The 22283-nt window shown below is 39.9% G+C and overlaps 1 long non-coding RNA gene across 1 annotated transcript; it reads left to right on the top strand.

Annotated features, from left to right (window-relative positions):
* The first annotated feature begins 1011 nt into the window (after positions 1 to 1011).
* LOC105007804 lies at positions 1012 to 19090 on the top strand. The gene is made up of 3 exons (XR_827582.4): positions 1012 to 1124; positions 7752 to 7830; positions 18917 to 19090. It is a non-coding gene; the product is annotated as an uncharacterized LOC105007804 (long non-coding RNA).
* Positions 19091 to 22283: the final 3193 nt, after the last annotated feature.

Raw genomic sequence — 22283 nt, 5'->3', positions numbered from 1 at the left:
CACTTTTCAGGGCTTGTGCGGCACGCTTGGTTTTTATCAACAGAAAGGGCAAGCGCATAGACTGTATATATAATGGACGACGCCCTTTCGCTCTTTTCCATTGGTGAAAAATGAAGCCACCAGTGTCCTGATACGGCGCGGACATCTTGGACTTGCGTCTGCGCAGATAGCGATCTTGGGACCAGTTCTGCGCAGTAGTTATGCGCAGTAGCGAGAAGGAAGTAAAGCCGTAAAGCCGCGAAATCAACGGCGCCACCCCTGTGCCCTGCCCTCACTCTCCCTCGCAGAATGCGCATACCGTAATCAATCGCAAGTCCAAGTACAGTACAACCTTTGCTTGTTAAACCTAGACGATATGTTATAGCCTAACTTACATCATGTTTAACCTTAATTTAGAATAGGCCTAATACAAAAATAATTGGTAACTTCTAGCTAACGATCACCTGCTAGCTATTAACATGGCTATTAACGAGGCTTGTTGTCTTTTAGCTAACGTTAGCCCATTACATTTATTTACTAATTAAATAGCTTATAAATGTAACTTACCGAAAAAAATTCAAAGATCGATTGGAAATGCCAGATCGGTTAGCACAATGTACTGCAGAACAACCCATTATGTCCGTGTGAAATTATATCAATTATAGAAATTTAGAGATTAAATGTAAAGTTCCAATCTCCTCAGTCCTCCGAAGATTCAGTGGCTCCTCGGCTCAGATAGCTGTCAATCACAGCTGTCAATCACAGCTGTGAATCACGACATCACACCACCGTTTTTAGAGCATTAAATAACTAACTAAAAACAAACTTATTTTAAAAACAAACTCTTGAATTTACATTAGCGTGATACAAACTACAGTAAATGACAGAAACCAGCTTCGGAAAAAATATATTTGAAGGGTAATTTAATTGTTTAGTTGATCTCGCGTCCCATTGAATAACATGGGGAGGGCGGGGTTTATGACCTATACTGGGACCACTCACCAGGGGGCGATCGAGACGTTTTGGCTTCACTTTTCAGGGCTTGTGCGGCACGCTTGGGCAAGCGCAACAAAGGCATTCCTGGGGACGTCCGTCTTGTTTTCCAAATTGGACATTTGGAACGCGATCAACTTGGGTTAATTCAGGTGAGACGTCATTCCCAGTTCCAAGTTCTAACTTCCGAGGTAGACCGAAATAGTCGACGCATCATAATCCCATAAAACCTAGCGGCAAAATGCTATACTGGCTAGTTTCCGGTTCGTTTAACATTTTCCCCAAAAGGGATTTTAGAAACGCTTCAAATAAGGTCTGTGTTTCGTTTAGACTTACAACACCTCGTTGTTTTGATAACCGTTAAATTCCCGTCAGAACAAGGTGATAAATGTCAACATAATTACTCCTACAAACGTGTACATGGTAATTAGCAACATGGCATACCTGATGTAAGACTACAATTCCCTGATGTAAACTTTTCTACGTCATTTCTAACCTTAGAAAAACGCTAGTCATTGCCATTAGCGAGCTAGAAGTGCAGTAACAAATATATTGTTTTGTTTTACTTAGAAATATGACTAATAGTTAGCTTAGTTTGTCCATGTTACTGTCAATTTCAGACCATATGTAATTTTTATGGATGAACATTGAAAGGGCAGAAGACCACTACAAGTGTGGACATTAACAGAGGTGCAGCAATAGTGATTGGTGAGTGTAGCTAACAAGATACAAGAAAAAACAACAACACAGAATCTATGTATTACCAATAAACATATTATTCAGGATACTGCCTTGGACACCATTATAATTTCTAACGCTGTTGGTATTTACATTCTGAAAATATTTTTTTTAAAGAATCTAGCTTGTGTTGTATGACCAGATCATATTAGAGGTTTGGGATCTTGTGTTAAATTGCCAAGCTCATACATCTGGCCATGCAGCTGCATTGGCTATTTTTGAGCTGCACAACATCAGATGTACACATGTCAAAATAACTCCCTTAGATAAACCTGGACTTCACCAAACAACATCAGATGTACCTGTGTCAAAATAACTCCCTAAGATGAACCTTGACTTCACCACACAACATCACATGTACATGTATCAAAGAAACTCCCTTAAATGAACCTGGACTTCACCACACAAATTACTTTATTCCAGGCACACAACTCCAATACCATGACAAGTGAAAGGAAAATTAATTGTATTACCAAAGGGTCCTAGACTAGAACAGTACAACAATTCATAGGACCCATGTTCCACCTTCCACAACTGCCTTCCTTTTATATTCCCCGGTCAATGTGGGCACAACAGAGATTTCCAAATGTGGCTACCCTCCCATGTGTTAATGAGGCATGCAAATGACCAACTATGCAATCTACACTCAATATTGTATGGTCTACACTGCAACCAAGCATAAAGGGGAAACACTACAAACTATCAAATGAGAAACACCAAAAAATAAATGCTTTTACACATATTATGTGGTCTAGCACTTGCTTTACTTCGAAAGGGTCACTGTAAAATTTTTGGGATAACGTTAATCTTTCAAATGATATGTAGGGTGTGTGTGTAGTTGTGTGCTAGTGTGTGTTTCTATTCAATATTGTTCAATAAAACATGTACCAACACAATTGACAGGGTATTCATGAGACAATATTGCTTCACAGACATACGCTGTATGTTTTCAAAAACAACTGTAAATTAAATAAATAGTCTGCATTAAATTAACGTTGCTCTATATGTAACATAACAAAGGAAATTGATGTTTGAGGGTAGCAAATAACTCCATATAATTATACACTGTCAAATATAAGCCTTAATAAACTGTGAGCAATAGATTAATTGACAGATCAAAGATTTAATTAGCAGCTAAATATAAATAAAAGGAATGCCCACTTGGCCACAGCTTGATTCGAGCCGGGGATCTAATAAACCAACAGTGGAGTAAGTAACACTTGTATGGTTCCAACACTGTATTCAAACAGGGTCACATGAATTCACAAAATTATTTGTACTGATATCAGTAGAATTTGAGGTTTACATACAGTGGGGAGAACAAGTATTTGATACACTGCTGATTTTGCAGGTTTTCTCACTTACAAAGCATCTAGAAGTTTCTAAATATCTACTTAGTGTCTCAGTAAGGTGTTGGCCTGCCACGAGCCACCAGAACAGCTTCAGTGCACCTTGGCATAGATTCTATTTGCTCCTGTAAGGGAATGGAACAACATTCTCCCAAAATATATTTCCTAGTTTGTTGTTTTGATGATGGTGGTTTAGATTACTGTCTAACACTGGTTCAAAATCTTCAATGTGTTCAATTGAGTTGAAACCTGGTGTCTGTGAAGGCCGTAGCATATGATTAATATTTTCTTACTCATTAATCCATTTAGTGACCCTTCATGCCCTGTGGATGGTAGCATTGTCATCCAGTAAGAGACCCAATAATTAAGCCTCTCTCAAAATCACTTTGATCCTTTGCTCTTGCCATGTTGATCCAAAATTGAGGTCAACTGGGCCTGCTCTGCATTTTTATACATGCCACAGAGCTTGACAGGATGTTAATTGCTTAATTCTATCATGCAATGAAAATTGCTTAATTCTGTGCATGTAAAATTTAAATAATAAAACAAAGTAGTTAATACAAGCAGCAGTCGTTTGTGCTTCCTTGTTTTTACTACAACAATCACAATTGTAATATCACTAACCCTAACCCCAGAAGTAAAAAATTACTTTCCTAAATTCCTCAAACATAATTCTGAGTATCAGAGACTACCGACACAGCAAAATTTGGATACAACATCAGTTTACTGAATGAACAAGGCACAACTCCATGTGTGTTTTGTGCTCATTAACATTCACCAATACTAGCATGACCTATATTTTCCTGATTCACAACCATTTTATATTGAACATAGCCGGTGGAGGGTACAATCAGTTTTGTACTTTGTTCTCTCCCATGTGGAACAGTTGTTACATTCATACCTAAACGTCGCTTTCCTAGGGGACAGTGTTGAAAAGCTACTGCGTCTGCTCTATGTCTTGAAGGCATGCAAATGTGTGCACAGAGCCCCAACATAGAAGAACCCTTGCCCAGTTGTTCCTAAACATTTTTGGTCAGTAACCAACTTTTTCTTTACATTGTATGATTTTTAAATAATTAATTTGCATTTTATTGCATGACATAAGTATTTGATCACCTACCAACCAGTAGGAATTCCGGCTCTCACAGACCTGTTAGTTTTTATTTAAGAATTTCTCCTGTTCTCCACTCATTACCTGTATTAACTGCACCTGTTTGAACTCGTTACCTTTATAAAAGACACCTGTCCACACACTCAATCAAACAGACTCCAACCTCTCCACAATGGCCAAGACCAGAGAGCTGTGTAAGGACATCAGGGATAAAATTGTAGACCTGCACAAGGCTGGGATGGGCTACAGGACAATAGGCAAGCAGCTTGGTGAGAAGGCAACAACTGTTGGTGCAATTATTAGAAAATGGAAGAAGTTCAAGATGACGGTCAATCTCCCTCGGCCTGGGGCTCCATGCAAGATCTCACCTCGTGGGGCATCAGTGATCATGAGGAAGGTGACGGATCAGCCCGGAACTACACGGCAGGACCTGGTCAATAACCTGAAGAGAGCTGGGACCGCAGTCTCAAAGAAAACATTAGTAACACACTACTCCGTCATGGACTAAAATCCTACAGTGCACGCAAGGTCCCATGTGCTCAAGCCAGTGCATGTCCAGGCCCATCTGAAGTTTGCCAATGACCATCTGGATGATCCAGAGGAGGAACGGGAGAATGTCATGTGGTCTGATGAGACAAAAATAGAGCTTTTTGGTCTAAACTCCACTCCACGCCGTGTTTGGAGGAAGAAGAAGGATGAGTACAACCCCAAGAACACCATCCCAACCGTGAAGCATGGAGGTGGAAACATCATTCTTTGGGGATGCTTTTCTGCAATGGGGACAAGACGACTGCACCGTATTGAGGGGAGGATGGATGGGGCCATGCATCGCGAGATCTTGGCCAACAACCTCCTTCCCTCAGTAAGAGCATTGAAGATGGGTCGTGGCTGGGTCTTCCAGCATGACAATGACCCGAAACACACAGCCAGGGCAACTAAGGAGTGGCTCCGTAAGAAGCATCTCAAGGTCCTGGAGTGGCCTAGTCAGTCTCCAGACCTGAACCCAATAGAACATCTTTGGAGGGAGCTGAAAGTCCGTATTGCCCAGTGAAAGCCCTGAAACCTGAAGGATCTGGAGAAGGTCTGTATGGAGGAGTGGGCCAAAATCCCTGCTGCAGTGTGTGCAAACCTGGTCAAGAACTACAGGAAACATATGATCTCTGTAATTGCAAACAAAGGTTTCTGTATCAAATATTACGTTCTGCTTTTCTGATGTATCAAATACTAATGTCATGCAATAAAATGCAAATTTATTATTTTAAAATAATACAATGTGATTTTCTGGATTTTTGTTTTAGATTCCGTCACTCACAGTTGAAGAGTACCTATGATAAAAATTACACACTTCTACATGCTTTGTAAGTGGGAAAACCTGCAAAATCATCAGTGTATCAAATACAAATAATGGGTGGAGATAAGAATCTGCATGGTCATACCACATAAACAACACATGTTCCTTATCCATCCTACCTTCTGTTGTGTATCTTCCTCTATCCTGTCCTAAAACCCATTGTTATGTATCTACCCCCATCCTGCTATAGGTTTACGTTTACCTCAGCACATCATACTTCCTTTCTCTCAACACAGTCGACATTCCTTTTCTTATCTAAACATGGGGACTCAACCTTAATCAATAAGAATGCATCAGTTCAAGACATTTCCATAACATACCACCCACGCTGACAGCAACAAGAAAGGTTTATGTGAGCAATAAGCTGCACAAAGAAACAATGGATGAGGTGGCACAGGGAATTTGCAGGCATATAAGGCCATAAAGTCGGATGCAGCCACATTTTGAAAATGACTTTATTCTGTAGTAATGCCAACTCTACAGCTGTACTAGTGATGCTGCTAGTACTGTGCAGCACCTGGCCCACGTCAAACACCAGCAGAAGTGGCCAGCGGATCCTAGTCTACTAGTAACACGAGCAAAGTAGCGAACAGGTAGGCATTGATGGGGCTGGGAAGGGAGGGCAAATAAGAAAATATCAAAACTGGACTAAATAAAAAATTATTGCTAGCTAAAGAACTAGAGTTAGCAAGTTACAATGTTGCCTGCAAGATAGTTAGCAAGTTACAATGTTGCCTGCAAGAAATGTAATTTATGTAGCTAGCAAATGCAGAAGCAATTAATAGTATTTGAAGCCCTATTTGTAAATGTGTGAATGTTAGAGGTTAAATGTGTTGTCAAGTAAGTTATAAGTTATTACAAATCCGCGGTCAGTCTGACATGATGGTTTGAATCTTTGGGTATGCAGCACATGATAAATAGTGACTTTTAATGTATCGATTAAGGCATTACTTCACATTCAATGGTTTACTCAACATCAATTATCAGTTCCTTTATGTTCAGGTTGATGAAAGGCACTGGTCAGGTGCAGTTGAAATGAGAGCTACGTAGAGGCAGGATAATGAATGTGAGTTGCTGAAGAAATTGCTCCTCAAATAAGGTAGCCAGGATATACTATATTCTTGTTTTGTCTTGGGTCAAAGCCAAGGGTAATTTTAGTTAACATGCTAATTAAAACACTTAAATGTCAGTCTACATTGTGTTTTGATAATGAAGTTAAGCTGAGTGGAATAGTGATAACTTTGCTTTTCTCTGCAGCAATGGCTGACACTGAAAACCTGATACAATTATGGGAAGATAGGGAGGCATGCTATGCTCCTTCTTGTCCTATGTCTGTTTAATTCAATAACATGTACTTGGTTCCTGCTGCTTCATGTCACTGTTTACAGTTCAGCCTCAGCATTTCAAATCCATAATGAGTGCTTCAGAAAATATATTAAAGTTAATTTAGTCAGACTGAAGAATACCCTTTAAACACAACACTCTGTGGCTACTGAATTCCCATTAAGATTATATTTCTTCATTTTCTGTAAATCATCTGTTTGGTAATATGTATATGTTTTTTTAGGATTTAAAGTATTTTTGCCAGACCGCGTAAGCAGAGTTAGCCAGGAAGAGCGAATGTCTCTTACTGAGTGAGTGACCGACCTAACCACCCTTGTTAAATAGCATAGTGTTTAGTAATGTGAAATGAAATGAAATAGCTTTGGCAGTGTATAGTTCATCTTTAGTCTCGCTAGCACTTGCTCAGTTCTTATGACTATTCCAAGTAGTAAGTTAGTACATTCTAGTAAGCTTTATTACTGGCTGATAAGCTGTTAAAACGGACAGTGGCAAAAGCCATACAGAGCATAGATGCTATTTGTGGTGGACGTAAACTTAATAAGAAACGTTAATCACTTTAACACAATGCTTAATTGTGTCTAGCAAAATATTCAAACTTGGTGTGATGTTAATGTGTGACAAAATGATCAAATGTCAAGACAATATATTGACAGTTGCCCATTATATAGCTCCATGGTGTAGTGGTTAAAGACATAACCTCTAACGTGGGAGACCCAGGTTTGGATCCAGTGAATACAACAACATTCTTCACTTCTAATTGTGGGCTGGCTGAACTAGGCTGGCCTGGTTCCTTTTCTGGTTTTTCTATCCCTCTCACATTGACAGACAGGCAGACAGATACACACAGCTCTGCCAAGCAAGATAACTCTTTTTTTTTTTTTTTTAGGTGGGACTGGCTGGCTGGTGAATGCCTTTGTAGGAGAATGGAGATTGCTGAAATTGATATACTGGAGGATGGATGGCAGGTGCAGTTTTACCTTTCATACAATTATCAGCTGATTCACTTGTTTTCTTAAGCTCCAGTTTTTCTGCCTTTGGGTCCAGCAAATTTGCCTTTTTTGCATTTTGACAAGCAAATGCTATTTGAGTTAAGAGATATTGTGGTATACAATGTTGGCTAATTATTTCAAAAATGTCTTCCCTTACTGATTAGCAGTACACTCACCTAAAGGATTATTAGGAACACCATACTAATACTGTGTTTGACCCCCTTTCGCCTTCAGAACTGCCTTAATTCTACGTGGCATTGATTCAACAAGGTGCTGAAAGCATTCATTAGACATGTTGGCCCATATTGATAGGATAGCATCTTGCAGTTGAAGGAGATTTGTGGGATACATCCAGGGCACGAAGCTCCCGTTCCACCACATCTCAAAGATGCTCTATTGGGTTGAGATCTGGTGACTGTGGGGGCCATTTCAGTACAGTGAACTCATTGTCATGTTCAAGAAACCAATTTGAAATGATTCGAGCTTTGTGACATGGTGTATTATCCTGCTGGAAGTAGCAATCAGAGGATGGGTACATGGTGGTCATAAAGTGTTGGACATGGTCAGAAACAATGCTCAGGTAGGCCGTGGCATTTAAACGATGCCCAATTGGCACTAAGGGGCCTAAAGTGTGCCAAGAAAACATCCCCCACACCATTACACCACCAGCACCAGCCTGCACAGTGGTAACAAGGCATGATGGATCCATGTTCTCATTCTGTTCACGCCAAATTCTGACTCTACCATCTGAATGTCTCAACATTCAGATGGTAGACTCATCAGACCAGGCAACATTCTTCCAGTCTTCAACTGTCCAATTTTGGTGAGCTCGTGCAAATTGTAGCCTCTTTTTCCCATTTGGAGTGGAGATGAGTGGTACTCGGTGGGGTCTTCTGCTGTTGTAGCCCATCTGCCTCAAGGTTGTGCGTGTTGTGGCTTCACAAATGCTTTGCTGCATACCTCAGTTGTAACGAGTGGTTATTTCAGTCAAAGTTGCTCTTCTATCAGCTTGAATCAGTCGGCCCATTCTCCTCTGACCTCTAGCATCAACAAGGCATTTTCGCCCACACGACTGCTGCATACTCGATGTTTTTCCTTTTCCACACCATTCTTTGTAAACCCTAGAAATGGTTGTGCGTGAAAATCCCAGTTACTGAGCAGATTGTGAAATACTCAGACCGGCCCGTCTGGCACCAACAACCATGCCACGCTTAAAATTGCTTAAATCACCTTTCTTTCCCATTCTGACATTCAGTTTGGAGTTCAGGAGATTGTCTTGACCAGGACCACACCTCTAAATGCATTGAATCAACTGCCATGTGATTGGTTGATTAGATAATTGCATTAATGAGAAATTGAACAGGTGTTCCTAATAATCCTTTAGGTGAGTGTATACTGTAGTCCACAAAGGTGCTATACAGTTGTTTCATATACTATTGCAGATCTTCTAACCTTGAGACATTAAAAAGAACCATGAAACACCAAATGAAAACATCATAATGGAACTGTAAAAAAACAATTTGGTAATAATTGTATGGCACTGTCAAGCAGCTACCTACAGTCATAATAATAAAATTCACCAAATGTAAACTATATAGCATATTTCCTACATAATATTCATTTCAAGATTTTTTTTGTCTGTTAATTTGGAAAAGCATGAAATAAATGTAAAAATCACTGAATTTGTCACAGATGAAGAGTAGATGTAGAGTAGTGTGTATTCTAAAACATATACAGTATTGAGAGATATGGAACCATCCTTGATTAGGAATGTAGCAACCAAATCAACAACAACACACACACACTCCTGGAACTGCACTCCTGATGCTTCATAATTGTTCATTAACTTCTCCAGATCTGCTAGACCATTTCTTAGGAATTTTCCCAACCATTAAGAAACAGATTCCCAAACTGAAGACGGCTGTGTTACTCATTTGGTCACATTAAATGTTTTGTTTAATATATATGGAGTCTATTGTCTATGTTGGACTTCATTAAGGTCTGGGTATCTCAGTAAAATCCTGAGATTTTCATGCTATTTGAATCAAAAAAGGGTCCAGATGTTGCTCTGGATGGATACTATGTCTGTTTATCAATTCAATGGACACTAAGAACGTAATTGTGTTCTTGAGAAGAAAGTCCTTCGCAAGTTTCTTTGAGAGAACGGTCTTGCAAGATCACTAGGACAGAGAACGCACCTATCTATATTGAAATGCATGTGTGCTTGGCTATTGCACAAAACCCTGGCCTCAGCTGGGCGCATTTAAGCAGCGACATGAAAACACTGGCATTATCAGCGCAACATTTGATACACTTTTTCTGTTTTCTGTGTGCGTGTTTAATGTAGGCTACTACTACTTCATAAAGTTAAAGACAAATTAAAAACAAGTGTTTCTCTTTTCACCCATTTCATAGGATGCATAGAAAAATGGAATTTAATACATTTAATATAATTTAAAGCGTTATGTTGCTCCCATGTGATTTGCCTTGTCTGTACCTCTATATACAGTGGGGAGAACAAGTATTTGATACTCTGCCGATTTTGCAGGTTTTCCCACTTACAAAGCATGTAGAAGTCTGTATAGGTACACTTCAACTGTGAGTGACAGAATCTAAAACCAAAATCCAGAAAATCATGATTTTAAAATAATAAATTCTACATAAGTATTTGATACATCAGAAAAGCAGAACTTAATATTTGGTACATAAACCTTTGTTTTGCGATTACAGAGATCATATATTTCCTGTAGTTCTTGACCAAGTTTGCACACACTGCAGCAGGGATTTTGGCCCACTCCTCCATACAGACCTTCTCCAGATCCTTCAGGTTTCAGGGCTTTCACTGGGCAATTCTGACTTTCAGCTCCCTCCAAAGATGTTCTATTGGGTTCAGGTCTGGAGACTGACTAGGCCACTCCAGGACCTTGAGATGCTTATGCTGGAAGACCAAGCCACAACCCATCTTCAATGCTCTTACTGAGGGAAGGAGGTTGTTGGCCAAGAACTCACGATACATGGCCCCATCCATCCTCCCCTCAAAACGGTGCAGTCGTCCTGTCCCCATTGCAGAAAAGCATCCCCAAAGAATGATGTTTCCACCTCCATGCTTCACGGTTGGGATGGTGTTCTTGGGGTTGTACTCATCATTCTTCTTTCTCCAAACACGGCGTGGAGTGGAGTTTAAACCAAAAAGCTCTATTTTTGTCTCATTAGACCACATGACCTTCTTCCATTCCTCCTCTGGATCATCCAGATGGTCATTGGCAAACTTCAGACGGGCCTGGACATGCGCTGGCTTGAACAGGGGGACCTTGCGTGCCTTGCAGGATTTTAATCCATGATGGCGTAGTGTGTTACTAATGGTTTTCTTTGAGACTGTGGTCCTAGCTCTCTTCAGGTCATTGACCAGGTCCTGCCATGTAGTTCTGGGCTGATCACGAGGTGAGATCTTGCATGGAGCCCCAGACCGAGGGACATTGGCCGTCATCTTGAACGTCTTCCATTTTCTAATAATTGCGCCAACAGTTGTTGCCTTCTCACCAAGCTGCTTGCCTATTGTCCTCTAGCCCATCCCAGCCTTGTGCAGGTCTACAATTTTATTCCTGATGTCCTTACACAGCAGTCTGGACTTGGCCAATGTGGTAAGGTTGGAGTCTGTTTGATTGAGTGTGTGGACAGGCGTCTTTTATACAGGTAAAGAGTTCAAACAGGTGCAGTTAATACAGGTAATGAGTGGAGAACATGAGGGCTTCTTAAAGAAAAACGAACAGGTCTGTGAGAGCCGGAATTCTTACTGGTTGGTAGGTGATCAAATACTTATGTCATGCAATAAAATGCAAATTATTTATAAAAAAAAGCATATAATGGGATTTTCTGGATTTTTAGATTCCGTCTCTCACAGTTGAAGTGTACCTATGATAAAAATTACAGACCTCTACATGCTTTGTAAGTAGGAAAACCTGCAGAATCGGCAGTCTATCAAATACTTGTTCTCCCCACTGTATATACATACATATATACACATACACATAAACACACACACCATGGATATAAAAAGTCTACACACCTATGTTAAAATGCCAGGTTCTTGTGATGTATAAGAATGAGACAAAGATAAATCATGTCAGAAATGTTTCACCTTTAATGTGACCTATAACGTGAACAATTCAATTGAAAAACAAATTGAAATCTTTGAGGGAAAAAAACAAAAACTCACAATAACCTGGTTAATAACCTGGTTATCACTTAAATATTTGTATTTAAGTGAACCTGTAATATTTGCCAAAATTCTAATATTCATAATCTACTCACTCCCATCCAGTTTTGGAAGAATTCCTCTTCCCAGTGAAAAGGGTCAGTGGTCCTCCACTGAGGGCTGTAATCTCCTCAGGAATCCCTGAAAAAATATATTACTGTGAATATGACTGGTATAAGGTTGTATGGAGACTAGCCAGTTTCATATGATCGATATGATATTTTTTAAATTCGAAAAATCAAAGCTAAAAAAAGCTGTCCCTCTCTGCTGGTAATTACTTAACTTATCAAACGTTAACTAGCGTCTCCACAGCACTGAACTGAATGACGCTAGCTAGCGAATCGAGTAAATGTACAAATTGGCAGTTTTTTTTAATAAAATAAGCAAATATTCAGCGACTACAATACCCATTTCTCGTTACATTTATTTTTCTGATGCTGATTTATAGGTACCGTTTAACCTGAAATAAGAAAAGTAAAAACTTCAAATTGCAAAGTTTGTGTGGCGCTCCTGGCATCTTGAAATGACTTCTGGGATATCAGATGCATTCTCGCTGGCCAAGTCACCAACCCAAGCATCCTTGATAAAACGGGCAAATCAAGAACACATGGGGGTTTTTTAGGTGTTCTTGGTGTCTTGTGTTCTTTGGATTGGAACAGTACTTGGACCATGAAAGATGACGTCAAACGGGTTCACAAGAACACAAGAACGAAAGAAAACCTCGGATAGATTAACAGCCTGTTTTTAGAGCAGATGGGGTGGGTAAAGGAGATGTTGCAATTTTTACAGAAAATCCCCTCAGTATCTATGCTACTGTCTACATCCATTCTTAAGCAATATGAAATATTAGCCCTCAACCTAAAATTTGGAAACAACAGTTTTGTTAGAACTGTGTGTGTATATCCGCCACCATCTGCTAAGAAAGGTTTATTAAACCAGATAACCAACTTGCTAGTCTCTTTTATAACACCGGAAGTTATTATCCTTGGAGATTGAAAAAAGGAAAAACAAAGACAACTGTTAAAAACAGGATTCAGATAGTATGAAATAGTTCAGTGTTGAGATAAATCAACCCCAGCAAATCACTAAGCCAACATGGCCAAACCTAAAGCAACCTACAAAGTCAACATTGATCCACTTTCTACTGACAAAGGTCCCAGACAAATATTTGACAAGTGGTGTATTACAACTTGATATTAGTCATCTTTGCCCTATCATAATTAATACTTGTATATTTTCTGCCCTCTTCTATTTGCACTTCTGGTTAAATACTAAATGTATTTCGTTGTACTGAACTCATGCTGTTCAATGGCAATAAAGGTGAATCTAATATGTCAGAGTGTCAGAATTCAAAGGACCAAACCTCACATCACAAGCTTTCTTTCAAGATCTCTACCTAAGTAAGCTTGACTAAATTTCTGCTATCCCAGAAGCCAAGCTAGGGCTAGAGCATTTCACTACGTTTTTACTTCCATTGCAGATAGGCAAGCTCCATATATAAGAGTTAAGAAGATGAACAGATCCCACCCCTGGTTCACTCATAATGTATCTGATGCTACTTGTGAAATAAATCTGGCGTGGCCTAATGCTTAAAACACAGTTTTAAGTTCTCACTGGCAGACTTTTTAACAACTGAGAAACCTATGTATTTAGTGGTTCAAAGGGGAAATTTGTATACTAAATAAACACATTATCTGATTGTAATCTGGCCAAATTCTCCTTGCCAAAACAGACTGTTTTGGGCTCATTACTGATAAAAAATAATAATCATTGCCTTCAAACACCACTTAATTGCAGAAGACTCTCTATATGATAAAATTACCTTAACTAGGCAAATTTAAATGAAAAAGGAATTGATGATGATCAAGCATTTGTGCAGGACCAAACAGATGTTATATACCAAGGTATTTTACTGACTCCATTTACTATAAATGGTATCCTATATTAAAAGACTTTACCCAGGTATGCTGGTTAGTGACTGGAGTTATTCCAAAAGTACCAAATGTAGTGATGCCAGTGACCTCAAGGACTATCGTCCTATCTCAAAATGTTTTGCCTTGCAAAAATCCTGGACTCGCGTAAATGGTGACAGAATTCAGGAAACTGGGCTTAAAATTTGAGTTTTGCTTTTTATTGCATTTTATAAAGGTCCAGGTTCAGAGATTTAAAATTGTATATAAATCAATAATTGATAAAGTTGTGGGACAGACATGCTGCTTTAAAATGTGATAATCTGCTATACCTCGGAGAAAATAGGCTTGAAAGATTCACACTTTCCTGAGAGCTGGTCTTTGTTTACGACCATTCAGCTTAGTTCAAACCCTTAACGCCTTAACCCCACCCAGCTATTTAAGTATTTAAATGTGGACACTTTGGCCTTGTGCTAAACTGGTCTGATTGGTCTCTAATAAACACTATATCTAACCAAATAAAATAAAATGTAATTATAGTTTTTCATATTGACTTGATACAACACATATAAACAGTACAGTGAAAGGTAAAGTAGCTTAGCAGCAGGATTCATTAAAAACAGTAGCAGCAATGTAAGTTCGGATAGTGCAGGAGGACAGCCACTGAGCCATTATAGGGCTATAGATTAGGCATAATCACAGACACCTGGATGAATGACAGGTCAATCAGATAGCTTATTATCACGCTAAGTGACTTGTTCACTTTTGTGAAGACTATGCAAACTTAATACCTAAGCATAATGTTGAAGTCTAACACTTCCGAGTTGGTTTGTTGGAAAGGAGAATAACACACCAGGAGTCAGGTCAATTACCGTACCGCATATTCCGTTTATTACAAAAGCTTTTGGAGACAAATGTCTGAACATGTATCGTCATAACAGCATTATTTATACTTCAAACACGCCTAATAATGGGGGGCGTTAAAGGTCCCATGACATGCTACTTTTTGTAGGCTTTAATATAGGCCATAGTGGTCCCTAGTACTGTATCTGAAATCTTTTTTCAAAAATTCAGCCTTGCTGCAGAATTATAGCCACTACAATACAGTCACAGAATGAGCTTCCTTCAAACGGCCCGTATTGGTGTCTGTGACTTTAAATTTTAATGAGGATGAAAAAGACGGGGCAAGGTGGTGGGTGGGCGTGGCCTTTACTATCTTGCGGCAAAGGTAACGTGCATGTTTACCGGTATGTCTGGATCATATTGCAATGGCACGAAGACACATTGAAGCATTTCAGTTTGACCCAGAATCCGATCCAGATGGAGAAGCAACGGATGAAGAAGTTGCAACTCAGCGCCTCCAGAAGGATGTTTTCCGAATGGTTAGTTAAAAATATTATGTCTATATGATACTTTGTTAGGATGTCTGATTATCATGTAAGTTAAAGCTAAAGCTAATCTGCTTTTGCCTTTTCATGTTTCTCTGATTTGTGATGATTTTAAAGCTGTGTTAGCATCTATATCAGTAAATATTCTAGTTTAGAGAAGAGGGTTTTTTTAAATGTAAAAATTCTCCCTTCATATCATGAAGTCACGTTACACAAGATATATAAAGCCTATATATTTATGTGCGCGCAGGAGTAAATCATTTTGTTGTGTAACATTATGTACATAGTCGTCGGTGAAATGTTTGCCACAGACATGCAAAACTTTGGGAAGCTGTGTCGGCGCTTTTCCGGAGAAAATGAAATCATTCCACTGGTTCTTCTGTGGCATGTACGAAGGAAGTAAAAAAAGGCTTTGTTGCTCATCTCTACATCCTATTACTGAGCAATTATTGTGTTTCCTTCGCTCAAAAGCCATGATGCCCTCCTCGTCGCGTGGACAAATTGAAGTCGCGCTCACACACATGTGTGCCTCACACCTGGCTCTATTTAAATTCTTTCTCTGGGCGGGCAAAGCAGAAAAAGGGGAGTTACCATGGGAGTTAACAATTTCTCCTTGCGACGTCACAAAGAGACGGGTCCAGATCAGCCTGTTTGATTCTCCGTTTTCTCCAAGTCAGAGAAAGATAGAAAATGCTCAATTTACACCGAATGGAATTTTTAGAAAATTTGGGACCATTTATAGGCTCATATTAATGTTAAAAAACCTCACAAAATGAAAATTTCATGTCAGGGGACCTTTAAGGTAGCCAAGCAGTGTGCCATTGGTCCAATTTATGTTCTATACCTTATATGTGTACATGCAGCACAAGCGTCATATTTGGGCTTTACGTCTTCAGCTTGTGTGTGTGTGCGTTGTCAATCTGTGTCCTGTTCCCTGTGTGTCTGAGACACCCAAGCTAAATCTACTTCCTCTTCCTAGCAACCATCTAAATAAGATTTCCTGTTTTTCTACTTTTGGCCTTAATGCCCACAACAGTTTAACAGGTTATACATTCAGTATATCCACAATAATCATACACAAGCTAGAAACCAGGAAATGTTAACTTGCTGGTAAGTCAGTGTTGTTACCCAGTTAGCTAAAGTAAACAGTAACGTCAGTAGCTATAGCTAGATAACAAGCAATAGAAAAGACTTGGACAACTTTTTGAAAGGGAATTATCTGTAGCTATTTAGCAAACGTTATATTTACCCGTATACACATAGGAATGTTTCGTGGTAGACTGAAACAATTATATATCCTCTGATTACATGCTTTCTTGGTCGTTTGCGTTTAGTCTGTTGACGTTGTTTACAATGCGTTTTTCGCTACCATTCACACTCAAGGCATTCAATACTCCAACAATCTATGCATCTTTCATTGTCGCTATCTATTATAAATTCCATGACTGTCCTTTTCTTGTAAATGTAATCTGTGGAAAGTTGTTTTATACAAGAGGAGCTAGCGTTTTCTTCTCACCATTGGCACTGCAATGAAATGTCAAAATTTTGCCTGAAAGTTTTGAACAGTATCCAAGTCTGGGATTTCCTCATCATTGTCGGATTCATCTTCTGATTTATGACATCATTGTTTTCCAGAATGTAGTATCTCACAACTTTGTTGATTACACCACAATTCAGGGCAAAATCCCGGGAACGCAATGATTTATTGACCAAGCATTCGTGTTATGACAAAAGCTGTTTACATGAGGGACCAATCAGAACTCTGCATGTCAGCATGTCCAGCCCCTTCATTATCTCAGCCAATGGAAGGAAAAGTCCTGCATTTTCCCACAGGTTAAACAAGGAGTTTTAGTTAAACAATGTATTCGCAATTACACTTCGCATACTAGTTTGTTATTATGTCACATTAAAGTTCACATCTTCAAGAACGCATTTCTGCAAAAAAGACAAAATGTCCTAGAACATGTTTTTCTTCTTACAAACGTCTCTCCTGAAAAGCCCCATACAGGTCTCCATTCAGGGTCTCCAAGAAGGCCAAATACTCCGAACTGCTGTTCGGGGCATATGCACAAACAACAGTCAGAGATTCCCCCCCCCCCACAACCCGTAGGCGTAGGGAGGCGACCCTCTCATCATCCACTGGGGTAAACTTCAACATAGCGGCACTCAGCCGGGGGCTTGTGAGTATTCCAACCCCCGTCCGGTGCCTCACACCCTGGGCAACTCCAGAGAAGAATAAAGTCCATCCCCTATCCAGGAGTATGGTTCCAGAACCGAGACTGTGAGTGGATGTAAGCCCCACCAGATCTAACTGATAGCACTCCACCTCCCTCACAAATTCCGGCTCCTTCCCCCACAGAGAGGTGACATCCCCAGAGCCAGCCCCTGCCGCCAAGGTCTCGTCCGTCGAGGCCGCTGGCCTTCACTGCCACCCATATGGTGGTTCTCTTTGTGTCACTGAATAATCACAGCATAGCTACCTCTTTTTCTTTATAACCAAAACATAGTTTGTTTATTTCAGACATGTTTACAAGAGATTAAGATGAGACAAATAAAGTTTTGCACATTTCTTGACCTAGTCTACTTATCAGGAGAGAATAGTTTTGTTTGTCTGGAAAGTAGCAATTCATGAGTGAACTTTTCTGTTACATTTTTTTCTGTATTTGGGTGTGGGTTGCAGAATTTAAATATCCATATGTATCCAGATAGTTGGAGTGGTTGCAGATGGGTTATTAGGAATTGCAGGCAGGTGCAGGTGAAAACACATTTGACCTGAACATCACTACTTCACTCTGAATCCAAAATCTACCAAAATCTCTTATAAAGCTTCAGTTGGTGCAAATTGCAAGTAAAACCAAATGTACTGCTCTGTAAGTCTCAACATCAAAATGTTGATGATTTCAACATTATTACTCTTGATGTGTTCCCTCCTACAAATACTTTGGGATTTGATTAGATGAAAATCTCTCTTTCAAAACATACATTGCGTTGAAGAAGCTAAGGATATAATTGGTTTTTCATAATGCCCCGATACAAACTACTAAACTTATTCAAGAGGGGTTTTATGAACATCCGGAGGATGTCAAACGACTTGCATTTGACATCTGAATATCACTGAAACTTTAGGTTATGTTATGAGCGCAAAGTAGATTTCCACCTCCGTTGGAGGATTTTCTTCATGATTAATGGTGCAATATCCCACTAGACACAGTTCAGGACTTTATGACAGCAATCCAAGGTGGACTGGAGCTGTTCTGAATGCAAAGGGTGGTCCTACTAATAAGGGTCAGGTCAGGGTTTTCCGTTATTTTGTCTATCCCCTGTAGTTGTCAGTCTGACTCTGTATATATAACGTTTAAATCTGGGTCCTGGCAAGAGCATTACAAATTCTCTGAGGTCTATGGAGATTCTTGGTCTTCATGGCTGGGTTATTGTTCTGACATGCACTGTGAAGTGTGAGACTTTGTTTGCCTTTGTAAATCATGTCCAATCAATGTATTTTGCCACAGATGGACTCTAATCAAGTGCTTGAGACGTCTCAATGATGATCAAAGGACCCAGGATGCACATCAGCTCAGTTTGAAGCGTGATAGCGTGAATATTTATGTATACAAGACATTTCTGTTTTTTATTTTCATTAAATTGGCAAACATTTTCCCAAACACTTTTTCATTATGGGTTATTGTATATGATGGATGGCAAAAACTTGTATATCAAATAAATAAAGTCTATAACACAAAATATGGAGATAGTTAAGGGGTCTGAATACTTTCCAAAGGCACTGTATTTACATTTTACAAAAGCACCCAATTTTTGAGCTTGGTAGGGTTGAGAGATTCAAACCCAGGTAAACAGTGTTTAAGGTAATTGCGCAAACCACCACACCAGATCATTGTTATCACTTCAAGAATATTCCATTTACCTGAATGGTTCGTTAACTGTTTCATCTGTTTCATTCTTTCATCTGGAATGCTCAAAGCCAACAAAGAACATTCATAGAATGTTTTATTTATTGTGTATCTGTAAAATAAGGGGTGTTATTGCTTTGACATTTAGAACTGAAATCTGTAATGTATGGAACATCATGTCAGTCAAAGTACAACTCATTGGAACATACATTTTCATACAGCAGGGAGTTTTAAGGTGCAAAAGGGTCGATAAGTGACTTACTAGTCTATTGAATTTCCAGATTTCATTCTTATGGAACTTTTATTTATTTGCAGTTTATGTGATATAGGGCAAAAATAGCTCAAACTGGCTGCAGGTCAGGCCTGGCGGAGCATCAGCAGAGAAGATACCCCTCTAGTGGTGTCAATGGGTTGCTGAATTATTTGGCAGGAAAGGTGCTAAAATACATTGCTCAAACTAATTAAGGCAACACGTAATCATCACATTATAACACCAAGACAATTAAACTTCAGGGATATCAATCATAGGTGATTGTGAATCAATGTCCCCTGTTTTGGTGCAAATTAAAGTGACTACAGGTGCACTGGAGAGGCAACGGCAAGACAACCCCCAAAAGGGGAATGGTTTTGCAGGTGGTGCCCACAGACAATTGCTCACTCCTTCCTGACTGATTCTTCTCTAGTTTTGCATTTTGCTAGTGTCCTTGTCACTACTGCAGTCCAGCATCTAAAGAATGGCACATCAAAACGTGCTGTAGCAAGAAGGTTTGCTGTGTCTCCCAATACATTCTCAAGAACATGCAGGAGATACCAGGAAACTGAGCGTTACACAAGGCGAGCTGGACATCAACCCAGCAACAGAACCGGTATCTGCTTTTTTGTGCAAGGAGGAACAGGAAGAGCACTGCCAGAGCTCTACATAATGACCTCCAGCTGGGTACTGGTGCACATGTTTCTGACCAAACTGTCAGAAACAGATCTCCATGAGAGTGGCATGAGGGCCAGACGTCCTCTAGTGGGACCTGTGCTCACAGCACCATGCAACTTGATTGTCAATCGCCAGAGAACACCAGAATTGGCAGGTCTGCCATTGGTGCCCCGTTTTCTTCATAGATTAGAGCAGGTTCACACTGAGCACATGTGACAGAGGTGAAAGAGTCTGGAGACGCCTTGGTGAATGTAATGCTGGCTGCAATATCATCCAGCATGAGTGGTTTAGTGGTAAGTCCGTGATGGTCTGGGGAGGCATATCCCTGGAGGGTTGCACAGACCTTCACGTGCTAGCCAATGGTATCCTGACTGCTGTTAGGTACCGGGATGAAATCCTCAGACTCATCATCAGAACTTACGCTGGTGCAGTGGGCCCTGGGTTCCTCCAATGCCCGGCCCCATGTGGCCAGAGTGTGTAGCCAGTTCCTGGATGACAAAGGCAGTGATGCCATTGACGGGCCCTCATGTTCCCCAGACCTGAATCCAACTGAGAACCTCCGGGAAGTTATGTTTAGCATGGCCCCCGAACAAGGATGAGACTTTTACTGGTTTTATGATGTTTAATTCTTTATTTACCATAATCCGTTCACCATGTCACCAATGTAAGAGCTGAAATGTATACAAAACATGTACCTGATCAGGTAAAATTGTTCACAATCACATGCTGTCTTACATTTGTGCAAAACTAACATTAACAGACAAAATGCTAATTCTCAACTGAATAAGCAAACCTTTTGCCTCTTCGGAAGGGCTGCAAGTATGAATTTGTCGCCAGACGTGCACACTTCCCAAACAAAAGCAAAAGCGCGTAGCTTTAGACCGGAAGTCCGTTTCAATACAAAGGTTTCAAATTATCACTATATTTTTGTAACAAAATATACATATGGTTATTTACACTCCCACCAAATTATGAGTGTTTGTTATATCAGTATAACAACAACGAAGAATTTTCAACATGAATGAACCATTCCTCGTAATTAGCTTATGAACATTCTAATATTAGAATTAACTTTTGCACAGGACGCTCTACACTAGAGAGCTTATTACTGCGTTGACCTTTGTTATTCAGTCTCTTATCTCCAAAGGAGATTTTCACTCTTCTCACAAGTCCGTCCTTTCCGCTAACAGTCTCCAGGACTTTGGCAAGTTTCCATTCACCTCTGGGTGACAGTTCATCCATGTCCAACACAACATCACCTACTTTTAGATTCCTTTTTGGTGAGTGCCAGCGTTGTTGTGCAGAGCCTGGCCATAATGTTGTGCAGATACTCACGCCTCCACCTACACCAGAACTGCTCAGTCAAAAACTGCACACGACGCCATCTCTTTTCTCCATAGAGGTCCTCCTTTGGGAAGGCACCAGGTGGGGGCAGTGTAGTGCTGGATTTCATGTGGAGCAAGTGATTAGGGGTAATTGGTTCCAAGCTGTCAGGGTTGTTAAGGTTGTCTACAGTCAATGGGCGACTATTGACTATGGCCATAGCTTCGTAGAATAAAGTCCTTAATGAAGCATAATTAAGTTTATCATGCGCAAGTGACAGAGAAGTATTCAATACACTTCTGACCGTCCTTATCTGGCGTTCCCACACTCCACCTGCGTGACTGGAGTGAGGTGCATTCAACACAAAGTCACATTGTTTTTGGGACAGATAAGTACTCAGTTTTTGGGTGTCCAATTCACATAGAGCAGCTTTAAACTAATTTCTCGCCCCAACAAAGTTTGTGATAAATCCTGTGATGGGGAATGTACCATTGTTCACCTTATTTTCCTTCACTGTGTATTTCTTCGACGTTACCCCTCTCAATAATGTCTTTCATGTAAGTTATATAGTCTACTTTGTACTTTTCATCTTTGTTGAACTTTTGCTTTAAGTGTTCGAGTCTGATTTCAGCAAGCTTTCTGTTATTGGGTAAGTGTGGCCTTTGTCTGAATGGCAGAGGCATCTCACAGTGTCCTTGTTCGTTTTTCCTTATTCCC

Source organism: Esox lucius, chromosome 20, assembly GCF_011004845.1.
Source record: "Esox lucius isolate fEsoLuc1 chromosome 20, fEsoLuc1.pri, whole genome shotgun sequence".
Lineage (NCBI taxonomy): Eukaryota > Metazoa > Chordata > Actinopteri > Esociformes > Esocidae > Esox > Esox lucius.
Note: the sequence above shows the minus strand (reverse complement) of the source record. Positions and strands in the feature narration are given on the sequence as shown.